Source organism: Prionailurus viverrinus, chromosome C2 (genome assembly GCF_022837055.1).
Source record: "Prionailurus viverrinus isolate Anna chromosome C2, UM_Priviv_1.0, whole genome shotgun sequence".
In the NCBI taxonomy this organism is placed as follows: domain Eukaryota; kingdom Metazoa; phylum Chordata; class Mammalia; order Carnivora; family Felidae; genus Prionailurus; species Prionailurus viverrinus.
In genome coordinates, this window is record NC_062569.1 from 101,975,404 (window position 1) to 101,993,192 (window position 17,789).

Here is a 17,789-nt window from a genome sequence, read left to right on the forward strand (position 1 = left end):
GCTGTTCCCTCTGCCAGAAACAGACCTTCCCCAGCTATCTGCATGGTTCACTCCCTTACCTCCTTCAAGTCTTTGCTCAAATGTTACCTTTACACTGGAGCAGCAATCGTTGACTACCATATTTAAAATTGTAACTTACTACCCCCACCACTTCTAACTCCGTTTACTTTTTCTTTTGTTCTGTAACATCTACAAATTTCCTTATTCTATCTCATGTACTAATTTATCATATACGTTGTTTACTTCTGACTCCCATTGCTAGAATGAAAACTCCACTCTATAGGTGAGGATTTTTGTCTGTTTTGTGTTCTGACATCCCAGGACAGTGCCTGGCATTTAATAAAAATTTGCTAAATGAGTGAATGAATCAGTTTTACAAAAAAAAGGCCTTCAGGTATGCAAAAGAGAGACACAGGAAAGAGAAGTCCCTACTAGGGTACTCTATCTGGGAAAATAGAAGTGTAATTTTAATCAGGGCCTTTTGAAGATATTTCTGCTCTCTTTGTTGACCATCCCACAAGAGTGACTTTGGATCTTCAAGCCACATAGGTCCATCTTTTGCAGCCCTTTTAGATGGTCTGGTTCACCCACATAAGCCTATGTGGGTGTTATGCCAAAAGCCACCCCATCACTAAAACCTCTGTAGATTAGAGATTTCCACACTCTAGTGCCAAACCATAATAGTTTTCAATGGACTTTCTCTCAGATGATTCTTGAAAGCTCAATACTAGATGATTCAGCTCAGAATATTATAACAAAATATGATAGACTCTGTAGTTTAAACAACAGGCACTTATTTCTCCCAGTTGTGGGTTGGAAAATGTAAGATCAAGGTGCTGGTGAGGTAGGTTTCATTCTAAATCCTTTTCTCTTGGGTTGCAGGTGGTTGCCATCTAGCTGTGCACTCATAGGACCTCTTCGTTGTGTGCTTGAAGTGGAGGGAGAAAGCCCTCTGGCATTTCTTCTTATAACAGTGCTAATCCCATCATCAGAGCCCTACCTATAAGACCCCCATCTAACCCCAATTACCTCCCAAAGGACCCATTTGTAAATACTATCACATTGAGGTTAGAGCTTCAACACATGAATTTCAGGGGGACAAAAACATTCAGTCCATAACACTGAGAGATCAGGACCCTGAGATCTACAGCCCTGAGTATGGAAAGCGTCAGGGAACATTTTCTATACCCATCTCTCCTAGCTCACCAGCCAGATTATCTGGCCTAAAATAATAATCTCTCCCCCCACCCAACCCTTGGAGGAGAAAGCCAGAAGAACTGCTGTAGGTAAAGGCACTGTTGGTCCTCATTTTCTTTCTACTCACTGAGACTATTACTTTTTTTTTTTTAATTTAAGAAGGTTTTAAGGATTTTTTTTTTTTTTTTTTTTTTTTTTTTTTGGTTTAGGCAATAATGAGAAACTGGAGTTTCCACTTTTGTTTAGGACATAGAAAACCATACAAAACGTCACCCCCTCCCCATACTAACAACAAGAATAACCCGGACAGTCTTAAAAAGTATATCTTTTCTTTTCTTTTTTTTTTAATTTTTTTTTTAATGCTTATTTATCTTTGAGACAGAGAGAGACAGAGCATGAACGGGGGAGGGTCAGAGAGAGGGAGACACAGAATCCGAAACAGGCTCCAGGCTCTGAGCTGTCAGCACAGAGCCCGACGCGGGGCTCGAACTCACGGGCTGTGAGATCATGACCTGAGCCGAAGTTGGCCGCTTAACCACCTGAGCCACCCAGGCACCCCTAAAAAGTATATCTTTTCTTAAATTTAAACTTCAGACAACTGAAGTTGCAAGGCAGCTGGCTGCCCTGAACTGAATCCCAAAGAGCAACAAACCCTTCCAAGGAGAGATAGGACACACATACTCCTTCACCTTTAGCAGAGCCTAGGATGAAGACATGACTTTGTGTAAGCAGGTGAGAAGAAATTAGTTAAAATATCAACAAATTCCCATGGGCCAAGGGTGGGCTATGATGGCAGTTTAGAACAACTGAAAGCCCCATTCACAGGGGAAGTTCTCGCTGATTTGCACACTCTTTTCCATGACCTTACCCTGGATGCTCACAAGAAAGACTGATCAGGGCAGAAGACCAGAGAGAGCTGTCCTTGGATCCTCAGAAATAAGGAGATGTCTGGTTGTCATGGGGATAGAGGCAGGAACAGGGAAAGGTCCTACCTCAAGTTCCAGGTGCACAGACTCTGCCTGACCCTGGAGCTGGACCAGGAGAATCAAGAACCACCTCCAGTCTCCAGCGGGAGCCTAGCATCAAATAATAAGCAGCAATAGTCTACTGCTGACAGAGAGGTAAGAAAGAGCTTAGAGAGAAATGCTCTTGGAGGCACAGGCACGCAGGGACTGATGAAACCTGAGGGATGGAACAGGAACACTGAGAAAAGCCAACACGCCTCCCTGGCCCTGAAGGCCTCACATCAAAGCATAAACCCACCACTGAAAGAATATGAAGACATGTGCCTTGAGATGATAAAAATGAAGCTCAAATAGGACTTTGACATGGGTTGTAAAAGGGTTGAGAAAGCATGTACTTGACAGTCTACCTTTTCAATCTTTCTTGCCTTACACCTGGCTCAACACTTTGATCTTAGAAGAATGAGTGTTTGAGATTTTCCATGGCTCCATTGTTGGCAGCCACAGAGCAGTGAGAGCCTTCCCAAAGAGTGGCTCAAGTGGTGCAGGTGACTAGGAGGTGCAGGACTGTCCTTGGTCCTCAGTGCTATCATAAACTGTGACATTCTAGAATCCCAAATCAAACTTTGTGAGTGGTTATTTGTTCTGCCCACATGAGGGGAAGGATCTAATATTGGGAGTCCTGTGCCTGCTCCTGCTCGTTGCTGTGGCTGTTGTGGTTTGATTTTGGATCCACCTGTTGGTCCTTGCACCACTATTCATGCCAGCGCAGCCAGACTAAGTGGCTATAGCCAGGGTGAATTAGAGGAAAATTCATTTACCATTGTTCCCAGTGGAATAATTTTTTTCAACTATCACACGCTGGAAAACATGTACAGGCAATTTGGCTTTATGAAACTTCTGCTAGGAAAATCAATGCAACATCGATGATGTTAAATGGTAAGGTTAGTTTTTAAAAACAATTATTTCCCTAGATTCTCCTGCACATTCTCTAGGAATTCTTCTATGAGTTCTGTAAACATTAACAGGAGGCTATAGAATAGTTGAAGATACAATTCATTTTCCAAGGTCAAATTTACTTCTTGGAAGGCCCTCTATATTCTGCATGTGAACATAATTGCACAATTAAGAAACACAGCCTCAAATATGTTGATTACAATATAATTTCCATCACTTCACACATGAATTGCTCAAGATTTAAACTTCAAATTTAAATACAACACATATTCAGAAGAGACAAAAAAGTAACATTTACTCATAGTGTTCCTCAAAATTTCAAATATGTTGATGACTGAATCAAACTTGGAATTCACGATTACCTCGAATGTGTACAGATATAATTTTTCTTAAAAAAGCAACAAATACCTAAAAACAACTGTTTTCTACCTAAATAATGAGTTAAAATAATTTAACAATTTGGTTTGTTTAGAAACTATAACATATGCCTGTAATATGAAAAGTAGAAAAAAAAAAGCCTTAATCTCATCTCAATTCCCTTCATATTCTGGAGGAGCTGAAAAAAAAGATAATATAAACCAGTTATAACATTTCTTTTGTTTGTAGGTGATGATGATCCTAAAAATAAAGGCAATTGCTACCTATGTTAGAGCTGTAGTGTAGGAATCTGAGGATATGTCAGTATTCCAGTAAACAGTAAGAGGGATAAAAGAGAGAAAAGCCCACGGCATGGGTTCCTTCTATCTGTCTTCCTATCTTCAGATATAAGCTTTTGCAAAACAAAAGTGGGTGGGGTTATGTCTTTTTCATGTCTTCCTGAGGGCACGGAAGGTCTTTTTAATGTCATTTTGGTTTTTTTCTTTTTAAGATGGTCCTGGATCTTCTTTTTACTGTATTAATTTGTGGAAGAATGTAGCAGGCACTTGGATCAATTTGCTGGGGGCCCATGTAGTAGTTTAGAGCTAGCCCTTGTGACAAAGACTGTTTGCTTCAAGAATTAGTTTGTTACACACTTTCTGAATTGGGAGAATTCAATTTTATTCCAGTGTATTTCGAACATCTAGCAAATTCTGCTTACAGTTTTTCTTAGGTCTCTTTTTTTTGCATTTTTATTGAGTTTTCTTTTTTTTTCTGAGCATGAGTTATACATGTTCATTATAGAAAATCTAAATATCACAGAAATATGTCTCCTATAAGCTTTCCCAAAGACATTAGTTTAGACCAGTAGACTTTTCATTCTGTAACCTAACATGGTCTAATGATAGTCTGTGTTATGGAGAAAAAAAATACTTTAGAAAATTAGAACGTAGTTAGGTTCTTCAGAAATTGCTACAAGATATGTGGACCTAAAGTTTAATAAATCTCCTATATTCCTTCTTAGACCTCATTCTGAGTGTATTCTCTTCTTATAAATTATGATACCACCATTTACAATACAGTGTAAAAAATACCTCCAAGCTCAACTCAAAGATCTAATGACATTGTCAGTAGTTCCCCCAAAGAAATTAACTTTGTTTGAATTTAGATTTAGATTTTGGATTTTGAAAGATATTTTAGTTTGCCTTCCAAATAATGAACAAATATAGGGACCAAAAAGAAGGCCTCAGAATTAAAAATGTTTGGCTAAATATCATTAGTTTACTACTTACTAAGGTTGGTTAAATAATGTTTAAATAAATTGCATTTAGTAGTTCTATTATACTGCTAATGTTCAGTAACACATTACCTATCTGGCATTTAGTTAACCAGCAACCTTAACCCTTCAGAACATAGCTTGAAACCAAAAATAAAACCAAAATAGATCACAAGAACAAAAGTTCTCATTCCTCATGTAGAAGGTCTCCCAGGTCCTCCTTCAAAGTCAATTTGCTCTTATGTAGGACATAATTTTATTAAGTTTTATATATGATTTTAATAAGCTTGGCTATCAGGTTTATGACCATCTTCAAAGTTAGAAGAATCACATTAGTAGAAGGGAGAGTTGCTTCTCCATTCAAAGACATCAGCAACCGTGAGAAGTAGGAACTATGAACTTGAAGACAAAGGGAAAAGAATTAAAAAAAATCTATAAATAAAAGACCTAATTTTTCAAAAATTTCAGTTTAGGTTTGGAATAACAGCTCCTTAAATGGTCTATTGTATGCCCTATGAATCACAAAAATCTCCCTTACACACCCAACGTCTTTAAAGAACATTTCATCAACCTAGTTAACAATACTTTGCTCTTCTTTGAGGATAGAAGGTCTCTTCAGACCTTTCAGTGGTAGGTAGTATGGTCCTACTCTGGTCTTCTATGGGTTAGAAGTGGATTGTCCACATTTTTGACCGTCTCACCTCCTTATAACCAGCACCACCACTCCTTCACATTCCTTCTCACTTAGAGCCTAGGCTATCTAGCTATTAGCATGATATGGTATAAAGGACACTAACTCTGTAGTCAAACAGACACAGTTTTGAATCCAGCCCTGCCATTGACAAATTCTATAACCTGGGATGAATTACTTAGGTTCTATGATTTCAGTTTAATCATCTGTGAATGATTTTGATCATCTGTGAATGAGGATGAGGGAATACTATCATAGGGGTATTGTGAAAACTGAATATGAAAATGCCTAACTATGCATACTATATAATAAGTGTTCATTATTGCTATTACCAACTAGCTACCCTCACTCTTCTCTAGTAGTCCTCAACTGCTGAATTTCTGATGATTCCACAATCATAGAAAGCTTTGGTACCTGGCTCGTTGGTTCTTTGTCAGTGCTTGACATCGTCCATTCAATATTCCTACCTCATTATTACTTTGCTACTTTTCAGCAGCCCCTTGTCAGGGGCTGACTTGTGCCTTGGTAGTGGATCTATATCATCTCATTGTTTCCTAGATCTGCTGTATATCTGAGATGTTAAATTCTAAGGTGTGCTTTGTTTTGTTATTGTCTTCTTTTCCTCTACTTCTTTTTCTTCTTGCATCTATATTTGCTTTTACAAATAGAGTCCAAAAACTTTAGCCCAATAACTGCTTAATTGTCTTCTGTTATATAAAGTCCACTTTCTTACTTTCTTCTCCTATCCAGTCTACACCTGGTGACTCAAAGCTTCAAGCATTCATACAGTACTCTCTTCTCTCTTGCCCCTTGTCCTTCCAATGTACCCCTCTCAAATTTCCTTATCTATGTGCAACCTAGCTTTTCTGTTCATACAAGTCCTTTATCAGATATATTTGTCGAAAATATTTTCTCAATCTATGTTCTGCTTAATCATTTTCTTAAATAGTGTCTTTGGATGAACAGAAGGTTTTAATTATGAAGTCCAATCACCAAAATTTCTTGTATGGCTGGTGCTTTCTGTGTCCTGAGAAATTGTTGCTTACTTCATAGTCATGAAGAATTTCTCATATATTTTCATTGGAAGTTTAGCTTTTACATTTAGGTCAGAAATCCATCTCCAATTAATCATTGTGTATTGTGTGACATAGGCGAAAAGGTCCATTTATTTTTTTCATATAGTTACGCAGATCTGTTGGAAGACTTTTCTGCCCCCACTGAATTGTTTTGTACCTTTATGGAGAGGAGTTGCTCAAACGTGTGTATATCTTTATTGATGACATATTCTATTACATTAATTTATTTGCCTTTCTTTATGCCAATACTATTGTTAAAAAACACATCTCTGTAGATCTCTTGTAAATTCTCATGTCTTGTGAGCAGAGGTACTAATGATCTTTGCTCTGGATTACTTTTTCAAAGATATTTATATAGAAAATAGTCTTAAAAAACAGAAATAATGTCTCCCTCCAGAATAAAGGAAGGCTTGTTTATTGCCTATTATTATAAATATAATAAAGATCATGTTTCCCTTGTAGGCAGAGGTCAGGCAGGCTCACTGTCTAATATTAAAATATTTGGGTTCCCTAAAGTCAGGATTCCTCTCCTGTACTGGACTCTACTGTGTGTTCAGTTATCATCTGACACTTTCTGTGTCATTCTGTGGGAACTGGTGCTCAGTGAACTGACACTAATGCTGATAATCTGGCTATAACTATTGCCATGAGTAATAAGGTCCTTTATCTCTGATCCTGGAGTGTTAGGTCTTCTGCCAGCATCCTCAAAAACTGGCAGGCTACAGGTCCAGCATATGCTCTGTCTTGGTGAACTTTCTGTGTGGATTTGTAAAGAATGTATATTTTCCCATTGTTGGATGCAGTGTTTTATAAAATCAATTAATTTAAGTTGGTAACTACTGTGTAAATCTTGCACATGCTTATTTTCTTTCCAACTATTTGTTCTATCAAAGACTTAAGGAGAAATTTTAAGGATCTCATTCTCTACTCTGTCTATTTCTATTTCATTCAGTTTTTGCTTTGTGTATTTTGAACCTATGTTAATAGGTGCATATGCATTAATGACTGTTGTGTTTTTTTTAACAAACTGATTTGTTTTTAAACTATGACATGTCCATCTATACCTGTGGTAATATTTCTTTTTTTAATGTTTATTTTTGAGAGATAAAGATAGAGATAAAGATAAAGAGAGAGAGAGAGAGAGAGAGAGAGAGAGAGAGAGAGAGTATAAGCAAGGGAGGGGAAGAGAACAAGATGATAAAGGATATGAAGCAGGCCCTGCATTGACAGCAGACATCCTGATGTGGGGCTTGAACTCACGAACCATGAGATCATGACCTGAGCCAAAGTCAGGTGCCTTAACTGACTGAGCCACCCAGGTGCCCCAATATTTCTTGTCCTCATGTCTATTTTCTCTGCTAATTACATAGCCACTTAAACTTAAAATCTCCAATGGCTCCAAATAACCTTCATAATAAATGTCAAACTCTTAATCTTGGCATTCAAAATTCTTATTATCTGGTTTATGTCTACCTTTCCATCATTAAATGTCTTACAGTTCTGCCACCTTAACCCAGTGTAGTGACAAAACTTCTTTGAGTTCTTAAAATTCTCCATGCTCTTCCCTTTTCTCTAGCTGGCTAACTTCTCTTTATCTTTAGAAATCACCTGTTTTGGGGAAACTTCTCCCATCCCCTCTCCCAAAGCACACATGCTGGCTTTGAATTAGGTGCTCCATTTCTGAGCTCTTACAATACCTTGTGGCTATCTATGACTATAGCATAGTTATTATAAAGTTGCTTTATAAATTTTAATTCTCTTGTCTATCTCTCATATCATAGTGTAAGTTCATCAAGAAAAGGAGTTTTCCTCTCATCGAGGTACTCAATAAATGCTTATTGAAAGAACGAATAGAGCATGATCCATTACTCACAGAGAGGACCATAGATCATTAAAAATATTTTATTTTTTAATTAAAAATTGTATTTACTTAGAAGCATTCGGAATGTCAACAAAACAGCTACAACTTTTTTTTTTGGCATTACAGAGTAGTATTCAGTTAACAGAACAATAATTATTTCACATAAGCTGCATCAGAGACAACTGAAGATGAAAAAACTACCATCCCCATATATAACTAATTTGTGCTGTGCACTAACAAGAACCTGCTTTAAATTTCCATGCCAATTTACAACCTGCATACTGTACCAGGCAAGGTTAGTGACTTTTGACAATACTACCAGGACAGGGCTATCTAAAGACACATTCCACAGTGCGTTAGCTATACAAAAAAAAAAAAAAAAAGACACGGTACAACTTAAAAACAAATCTTACATAGCCTTACATTTTAATTTTTTTTTCTTTAAAAGGAGCTGTGCACAGGGTGGGTTAAATGCTTTATACACAAGGAAAAAAAACTGCTCTAGAACCAACTTATTCACCATCATCGTCTTCATCTTCCTGGTCCTCCTCCTTGTCCTTCTTTTTTTTTTTTGCTTTTTTTGGCTTGACGACTCCCTTTGTAGCCACATCAGGCTTTTCTTTAGCTCAGTATGCAGCAATATCCTTAGCCTTCTTTTCATAAGGCTGCTCATCATCTGCGGCAGAGTTATTCCACATCTCTCCCAGTTTCTTTGCAACATCACCAATGGATAGGCCAGAGTGTTCTCCTTTGATTTGGGGGCAATACTCAGAACAAAACAAGAAAAAGTCTGAAGGAAACCTCTCGGGGGCAATGGGATCATTAAACTTCTTTTTTGTTTCCCCTTTAGGGGGGATATAAGTTTTCATTTCTCTTTCATAATGGGCCTTGTCTGCCTTTGCCATGTCTTCAAATTTTCCTTTCTCTTTAGCAGGCATGGTCTTGCACCTCTCTGAGCACTTCTCAACGTTTTATTTTATTTTTGGGACAGAGAGAGACAGAGCATGAACGGGGGAGGGGCAGAGAGAGAGGGAGACACAGAATCAGCAACAGGCTCCAGGCTCTGAGCCATCAGCCCAGAGCCTGAGGCGGGGCTTGAACTCACGGACCTTGAGATCGTGACCTGGCTGAAGTCGGACGCTTAACCGACTGCGCCACCCAGGCGCCCCTCTGAGCACTTCTCAAAAAACTCTCAGAAGCCGACCGGAGCATCTGGGTGCTTCTTCTTGTGCTCCTCTAGGCAAGTTTGCACAAAGAATGCATATGATGACATTTTTCCTGTTGGCTTCGTAGGATCTCCTTTGCCCATGTTAAATTATTTTCCTTAGGGAGGCACAGAGTCACCTAGTGCTGGTCTGGCTCTCACTTGCCCCATTGCTGTCTCTGTGGAGTTAAATGTACTGCAGTGGGTGTAAGAGTGCGAGCCAAATGCAACCTCCAAAAAGATTTTAAATTATATTTCATGTGCTCTATTTAAGAAGGCATGAAAGTACATAATATGGCTTAAAAATGCTATCATAGAGGTATATCATGTCCAAAATGCTTAACATTTTTTACATGATGTGCATCCTCAGAAAGGCAGAAAACTTGTTACTTGAAGTAAAACAAGTTTGAAGGTTTGTTATGATTTATTATTAGCTCCGTATTTTTAATAACAATGCAAACAGCCATTTGTTCCCCCCAGCCAAACAGCAGGTTTATTAGTGACGCTGGATTCTGTACACATCGTGCAGCATGCACGCAAGCATTCCCTCGGGAATCTCTCCGGCGGGAGGGACGGCACTGGAGCGGTATAAATGAAGCTTTGGTGTGCAGGTTTTCAGGAGAGAGCACAGGTTAACACTGCAAGATGAACGCTTCACACAACACCAGCTCACAATGTGGATTGGGTTTTTGGCCAAGGGGGTAAATTTGAAGTGACTAGACACTGGGGCCACCGCAGACCCGACTTGGGACCGGGCGCCTAGGGCTGGGGCTCTGCCGGCCCCTGTCGTTTTGCCTTCATCTGCAGGTACTGCCCTTTGCCTTGCTCAAAACGCTTCTTCTCGTCCCTGGTCTCGGGCACGAGCTGGGGTACCAGCAGTGACTTGTTCTCCTGGCTCAGGCACATGTAGGTGAAGAAGGCACTGGCAGCCCGGTAGTGCTTCTGCGAGTTGTCCACCACGGGGTTGGCGTCCACCAACACCTCGATTTTCACGGACCTGTTGCTCATGAATGTCATGTGCCCAGAGATGGTAATGATGCACCCTTTTCTGAGCTTGTGGTGTAAGTTAATGGCGTCCACAGACGCAGTGACTATGTTGGTCTTGCAGTGATGTGTGGCCACAATCCTGGCCATCTCGTCCACGAGCTTCATGGTGACATCTCCATGCATAAAGCCGTGCAGGGTGCAGTCGGAAGGCCCCACCGGGTGGATCAAGCTGGACTGGCTGTAGCTGACCGTGTCCGGCTCTGGGTTCAGGACAGGCTGGACGACATCTCCCTTCCTCTACTTGGTTTGTGTGCGCTCCAGCTTCTAGGTCTTGTAACGCTTCCGGCCCTCCTACTCCTGCTCCAGTCGGGGATACATGACTGGAGGCACCTCCAGGACCTTGTCCACGTTCTTCAGTGACAGGGGCACGTACCACAGGGTGGCCTTGTTGGTCAGCTTTTTAGTACCTGTGAGGATGTTTTCAGACATCACGTTGACCTGGACTTTCATGGAATGCATGGAGGTGGAGGTGATACCTGCGCAGAAGTGCACCACCTCGCGGATGCACAAGGGCGACAGGAAGTCGGTGCCCTCCATCCGGGCCAGGGTGGCCACGCAGCTGTTTCAGTCCCGGGTGCTGACGATGGCCCCTGCCTCCTCCCTCACCTTCAGGATGGTTCCACTGTGGACACTGCCAGCCACACTGACACCATCCGGCCGCGTGATGGGGCAGACCTAGATGGAGGACTAGATGGTCTCCGCGGCAGGACCCAACGTGCTGGCCCCGTTGGCGAACAGCTGAAGGAGAACCCAGGTGTCTGGCAGGCCTGGCGCAGAATGAACGACCCTGGGCGGCACCCTGGAGGGGGAGGGCCAAAGACGCCATTTTTTAATATACAGAATAAAAGAAAACAAGGTAACCTATCAGACACAATTCCAAAATACTGGCTAGGTTTCTCCTGAAGAAGTCTGTCAAAATGTCTCTTCACCTAAATGTACCCCTTAAAGACAGGCAGGTTCCTGGCTTTTTGACCAGGGACTAGCAAGTCCTGACCCACTGACTGCTACTTCGGTTGTAGAAGTTAATAATAGTCTCCATTTGTTACTTGCCATGATCTGGTGCCTTTACTCCTGTCAACAAATGAAGAAGTGAAGGAATTTGCCTCCGGTAGAACTGCTTAGAGGTAGCAGACCAGTATTTAACCTCAGGCCCGTGTGACTAAAGTCTGAAAGTAAACGACCTGGATACCAGACTCTTTCTGTTTTCATGTTGTAGACTGTGGTTAACCTCGACACTAGCCTACTTTTGGTGATAACCATGGATCATAAACACAGAACTTAATGTCAGTATTGTTGCTAGCTGTTTTAGAACAAAGCCTTCTGAATGGCGAATAAAACCTCCATATATATATCTGTTTTCTTATCTGTAACATTTTATTCCTTATATATTCCTGTATAATCATTCCTTATGGGAAGAGTAAAAATTCTCTGTAATAAAAGGAATGTCTGGCATTTGTAAAATATCATAAGACATTTAGAACAAAAACAAATGTCTTATAAATTCGTTGGAGTTGCTTGAAGAAATGTGTAATATTAAGGCAAATTATTAGTGGTTGAAATGTATTTTTCACAAATCCCACCAGTTGTTTTAAGTGCAATCTCACGGTAACAGTTTGTTCAGCCAAGATTAACATAAGCCAATATACACATTTGTAGAAAAATTCGACCCAATTACTTTGAGAAACACTGACATATTTTAGATTAAAATGCCAAAAACTGGAAATTTCTTAATAATTAGTTTCAAAAATGACATTTTTTGGAGAAAAACTGTCCTTAAAAACACCTCCATGCACTTATGTTACATCTATTATGCCACATATTGAGTTACATAAGTGGGCAAAATAAGAAAAGCAACTAATCTCAATAGTTATAGCTCATGTTTTTTTCTAGTTGACATACGAGGCGAGTTGCCTTAAAGGTCATTAGTCATGTGCTCTTGCAGATAAATCTCACAACTGATGCTGTTTAACTTGGCAGGACTATAAAATATTAGAAAGCTGTTATTGAAATTCTGGAAGTTTTTGTAAAGTCCTAAAACTTCAAAAATTGAAACTATTACAAAGATTGTTCATGCTTTTATTTCGTAAAATCAAACTATAGCATCTCCTGGCTTTTTTTTTTTTTTTTTTACCTCCTCAAATACAGCTACAAGCATATCTTTCCTGGTTTAGGGAAACACATGTATCCATACGTACCAATTCAATAGGTTTATGTGATTTTTATTGGGACTTTGGGATAATGGGGAGAAAGCCATCAGAAATACACCTATTATGTTATTTTGTATACAGAAGATTAAGGAAAATATAAGACACTGTAGAGCGGAATGAGCAGGTGTTAACAGAACATTTCAGATAAGAATACTAGGCAGGGACTAGCTAAAATTATTATAATTTCAGATGCTGTCTGCATGAAAAATGTAAACCAGTTATTACAGTAAATCAATTAGAGCATTTCAGGAGTTATGTATGCTGGTGAGTAGGAGAAGGAACTTTAGGAGTAGATCAACAGAGCAAATAGACTTTCACCATCAGTGTAAAACATGTACTGGAATTTGGACTTCTTATTCCATCACAACTTGGTATAATCTTTAAGACATGTAGCTCTTAAGTTCCCTTAGCCTGTGACACAATCTCTCTTCTTCTTAAATACTCAGGAGAAGGGTATTCTGTTGATCAAGATCAAGGTCACGTATCACTTAATCCTTCATCTAAATGACCACATTACTTCTTGTCTATACCATTAATTTTTACTGCCTTGTGGCTATTGCTGAACTATTACCTCAAAATGCAATTGAATTCTTACAATTTTTAGGGCAGACACCAAATCCTTTACTGCTTGATATACTCCCCTATGACTAGCATTGTAGATGCACTTTAAAATTCACTGAAACCTGTCAGGTAAACATGGCTGATTGAACAAATGTGTTCATCTCTCCACTTTCTCCCAAATTTCCAGCAAAATTACAGGAAGGAATAAAAAAGGTACTGATTTATACAATACAAGATAATGAGAATGGGAGAGAAGACAGCAGTGGACTAGAAAGATAAAAATTGGGGAAATATAGCAAGTGCATGGAAGAAACATTTAATAGTGTAGGGGAGGATGAATCTTAAAAGCAAGCAAAGGGAGGTAACAAAGTGCAAACCTATTCATTTGTCAAACAGTGGAAAGGCTCAGGCATTAGAGGTAACAATTAATCAGAGGAGGGGTATTATGGTCTGAATGTCTGTGTCCCCACTTCCCAAATTCATCTGTTGAAATCCTAACCCCCAAGGTCATAGTATTAGGAGGCAGGGCCTCTGGGAGGTGATCAAATCATGAGGGTGAAACTGTAATGAATGGGATTAGTGCCCTTATGAAAAAGGCCCTAGAAAACTCCTTTGTCTCTTCCACCATGTGAGGATACAATGAGAAGTCTGCAACCTGCATCCTGCAATCTGGAAGAGGACTGTTACCAGAATCCAACCATGCTGGTACTCGGCCTCCAGAACCCATGCTGGTGCCCAGCCTCCGGAACTGTGAGCAATTATTTCTGCTGTTAATAAGCCACTCAGTCTGTGGTATTTTGTTATACAGCCTGAGTGATGAGGAGTAATGGAGACTAAAAACTAATGAATTGGGTTAAGATACAAATTAGGATTAGACAGTCATCTAGGTACCCCCCTTACCCCATGCAGCATATGCCCACCCTGATGCCACCTCCAGAGGAAATGAAAGGTACTATACATAAGGTATTCTACATAAGGTACTCTATACATCCCAACAAATGTCTTCCTTATTATCCCTGACCCATTTAGCTCATCCCCCCACCCACAACTCCTCCAGCAACTCTCAGTTGGTGCTCTGCATTTAACTCTCCTATGTTTTGTCCCCCTCCTTGTTTTTATATTATTTTTGCTTCCCTTCCCTGTGTTCATCTTTTTGTGTCTGAAAGTCCTCATATGAGTGAAGTCATGTGATATCTGTCTTTCTCTAACTAATTTTGCTTAGCATAATACCCTCTAGTTCCATCCACATAGTTGCAAAGGGCAAGATTTCAATCTTTTTGATTGCCAAGCAATACTCCATTGTGTGTGTGTGTGTATATATATATATATATATATATATATATACACCACTTCTTTATCCATTCATCCATTGATGGACATTTGGGCTCTTTCCATACTTTGGCTCTTGTTGATAGCACTACTGTAAATATTGGGGCCCATGTGCCCCTTTGAAACAGCGCACCTGTATCCCTTGGATAAATACCTAGTAGTGCAATTGCTGGGTCATAGGGTAGTTCTATTTTTAATTTTTTGAGGAACTTCCATACTGTTTTCCAGAGTGGCTGCACCAGTTTGCATTCCCACCAGCAGTGCAAAAGAGATCCTCTTTCTCCGCATCCTCGCCAACATCTGTTGTTGCTTGAGTTGTTAACGTTAGCCATTCTGACTGGTGTGAGATAGTATCTCATTGTGGTTTTAATTTGTGTTTGCCTGATGATGACTGATGTTGAGCATTTTTTCATGTGTCTTTTAGCCATCTGGATGTCTTCTTTGGAGAAGTGTCTGTTCATGTCTTTTGCCCATTTCTTCAGTGGATTATTTGTTTTTTGGGTGTTGAGTTTGATAAGTTCTTCATAGATTTTGGATACTAACCCTTTATCTGATATGTCATTTGTAAATATCTTCTCCCATTCCTTTGGTTTGCTGATTGTTTCCTTTGGTGTGCAGAAGCTTTTATTTTGATGAGGTCCCAATAGTTCATTTTTGCTTTTGTTTCCCTTGCCTCTGGAGACATATGGAGTAAGAAGTTGCTGTGGCTGAGGTCAAATAGGTTTTTGTCTGCTTTCTCCTCTGGGATTTTGATGGCTTCCTGTCTTACATTTAGGTTTTTCGTCCATTTGAGTTTATTTTTGTATGGTGTAAGAAAGTGGCTCAGGTTCATTTTTCTGCATGTTGCTGTCCAGTTTTCCCAGCACCACTTGCTGAAGAGACTGCCTTTATTCCATTGGATATTCTTTCCTGCTTTGTCAAAGATTAGTTGGCCACATGTATTTGTGGGTCCATTTCTGGGTTCTCTATTCTGTTCCATTGATCTGAGTGTCTGGTTTTGTGCCAATACCACACTGTTGTGATGATTACAGCTTTGTAATATATCTTAAGTCTGGGATTGTGATGCCTCCATCTTTTGTTTTCTTTTTCAAGATTGCTTTGGCTATTTGGGGTCTTTTCTGGTTCCATACAAATTTTAGGATTGATTGTTCTAGGTCTGTGAAGAATGCTAGTGTTATTTTGATAGAGATTGCATTGAATGTGTAGATTGCTTTGCATAGTATCAACATTTTAATAATATTTGTTCTTCCAATCCATGAGCATGGAATATTTTTCCTTTTGTGTGTGTGTGTGTCTTCTTCAATTTCTTTCATAAGCTTTCTATAGTTTTCAGTGTCCAGATTTTTCACCTCTTTTGTTAGGTTTATTCCTAGGTTGTATGGTTTTTGGTACACAGTAGTTTTAATGTTTAAATAATAAATGATCCCAAACGAAAGTATACGAAAGTAAAAGAAAATGGGAAGAAAAATTCATACCAAAATAATACAAGACCATGTCCATGAATGAAGGCTATGAATTTCCAGATTGAAAGTGACTTTCAAGAGACCTGGATAGTTAGCTAAAAGAAAAATAAGATAATAGCAAGTAATATACACTCAGACCAAAGTATTGCCTCATGAAATTCAGATCACCAAGATCATGAGAAAATTCTAAAAGTCTCCACAAAAGAAAACAAACAGGTAACTTACAAATTATTGGGACTAAGAATAACATCGGATTTTCAACAGCCATCTGAAGGAGGAATATCTTGAAAACTGTGATGAAAATGATTTTCAACCCTCACGGTTTATCCATAAACAAATTATAAAGAAGTTGAGAGAACAATACGGTGTCACTTTCAAGCAAGTGAGGTCTAAAAACGTTTCTTTCCCCTTCTCTAAGTTTTAGGTAGTTACTCTAAAATGAGGAGTTAATTCTAGCAAAAGAGGAAGCCATGGAATCTGGAAAAAGCAGATCTAACACTAGAGAGAGTTGAAGGCGGTTCCCCAGATGATGGCCAATGCAAGTGCCAGGATCAGAGGTGTACAGCGAGCTTGGAGAGCAACAAGTTAGGACGGGTTAGAGTGACTTCAGGAAAAGCAGAGACCTGATAGGTATCTTGAAAAAAAGAGGCGCAAGCATGTGGACAAGTGAAATAACAACTGTTGGAAGCTGTGGGAAAAATTAGCAATGGGTAATAAAGAAAACTTAAAAGTGTTTAAAAAAAAGAAATTATTAACTCTAGGGGAAAATGAAATTTGATTTTGTTTCTAAGGTGTATACACACTGTAGGCAAATGAAATTTGGTTAAAAAAGGTAATAGGACGTGGTCTGCCAAAAACATTAATGGAGATACTAAATACTGACTTAATAAAAAGTTTTTGATATTTTTTTATTTTTTGGGATGGGGAAAGAAAAAGCAGGGTAAGACTGCCAGTGTCTCCACATATGAGGAAGTGAAGAACTAATGTCTAAAGTGATAAATCAATACATAACATATTAGAAAAAGAGCGCCAATGTTGTAAGTGACTGTTTTTGGTAGTAGGATAGGTTGCAAACAGGGAGTCGTTTCCATTTCAAGACTTTAAACTCTTTGTACATTAGTGCAATAAATATGAAAATTAACAGTTGCTTTTTGGATATTGGGAGTTACCTTATTTCCACTGAGAAGGGTCAGTTGATTTTACCTTGGTGCCTAAAGAGTCCAAAATGTATGTACCTACCCCTCCTGGTACACCAAAGGAGGGGCGAGAGAAAACGAGAACAACCTTTCTCCCTTCATCCTGAAATGTTGCCTAGAGTGGAAACTGGAGGCTTCCGTAGTGCCTGCTACTGTGATCGGAATGATCCGGCCAGAGGCCCCATCTTCCGCCAGATACTCTCGGTAAAGGCAGCGCTGATATTACCAGAAGTAAGGCTTAGGACTCTTGTGGGGAGGAATCCTTACATCCTGGTCCTCTAATTTCTCAGAGGAAGCGTTTCTTCTTAATACTTCTGTTATTCTGTACCCGCTCTCCTCATTGGCTCCTCCCCCAGAAAGAAGGAAGGAATTCATTTTATTGGTGGATTTGAGGGAGGGGAGGAA

The 17,789-nt window shown here is 39.5% G+C and overlaps 2 pseudogenes; both read right to left on the minus strand.

The window, feature by feature from the left end:
- Positions 1-8,882: 8,882 nt before the first annotated feature.
- LOC125175369 (high mobility group protein B1-like) lies at positions 8,883-9,686 on the minus strand (annotated as a pseudogene).
- Positions 9,687-10,340: 654 nt separating this feature from the next.
- On the minus strand, positions 10,341-14,123 carry LOC125174493 (putative cytosolic acyl coenzyme A thioester hydrolase-like; annotated as a pseudogene).
- Positions 14,124-17,789: the final 3,666 nt, after the last annotated feature.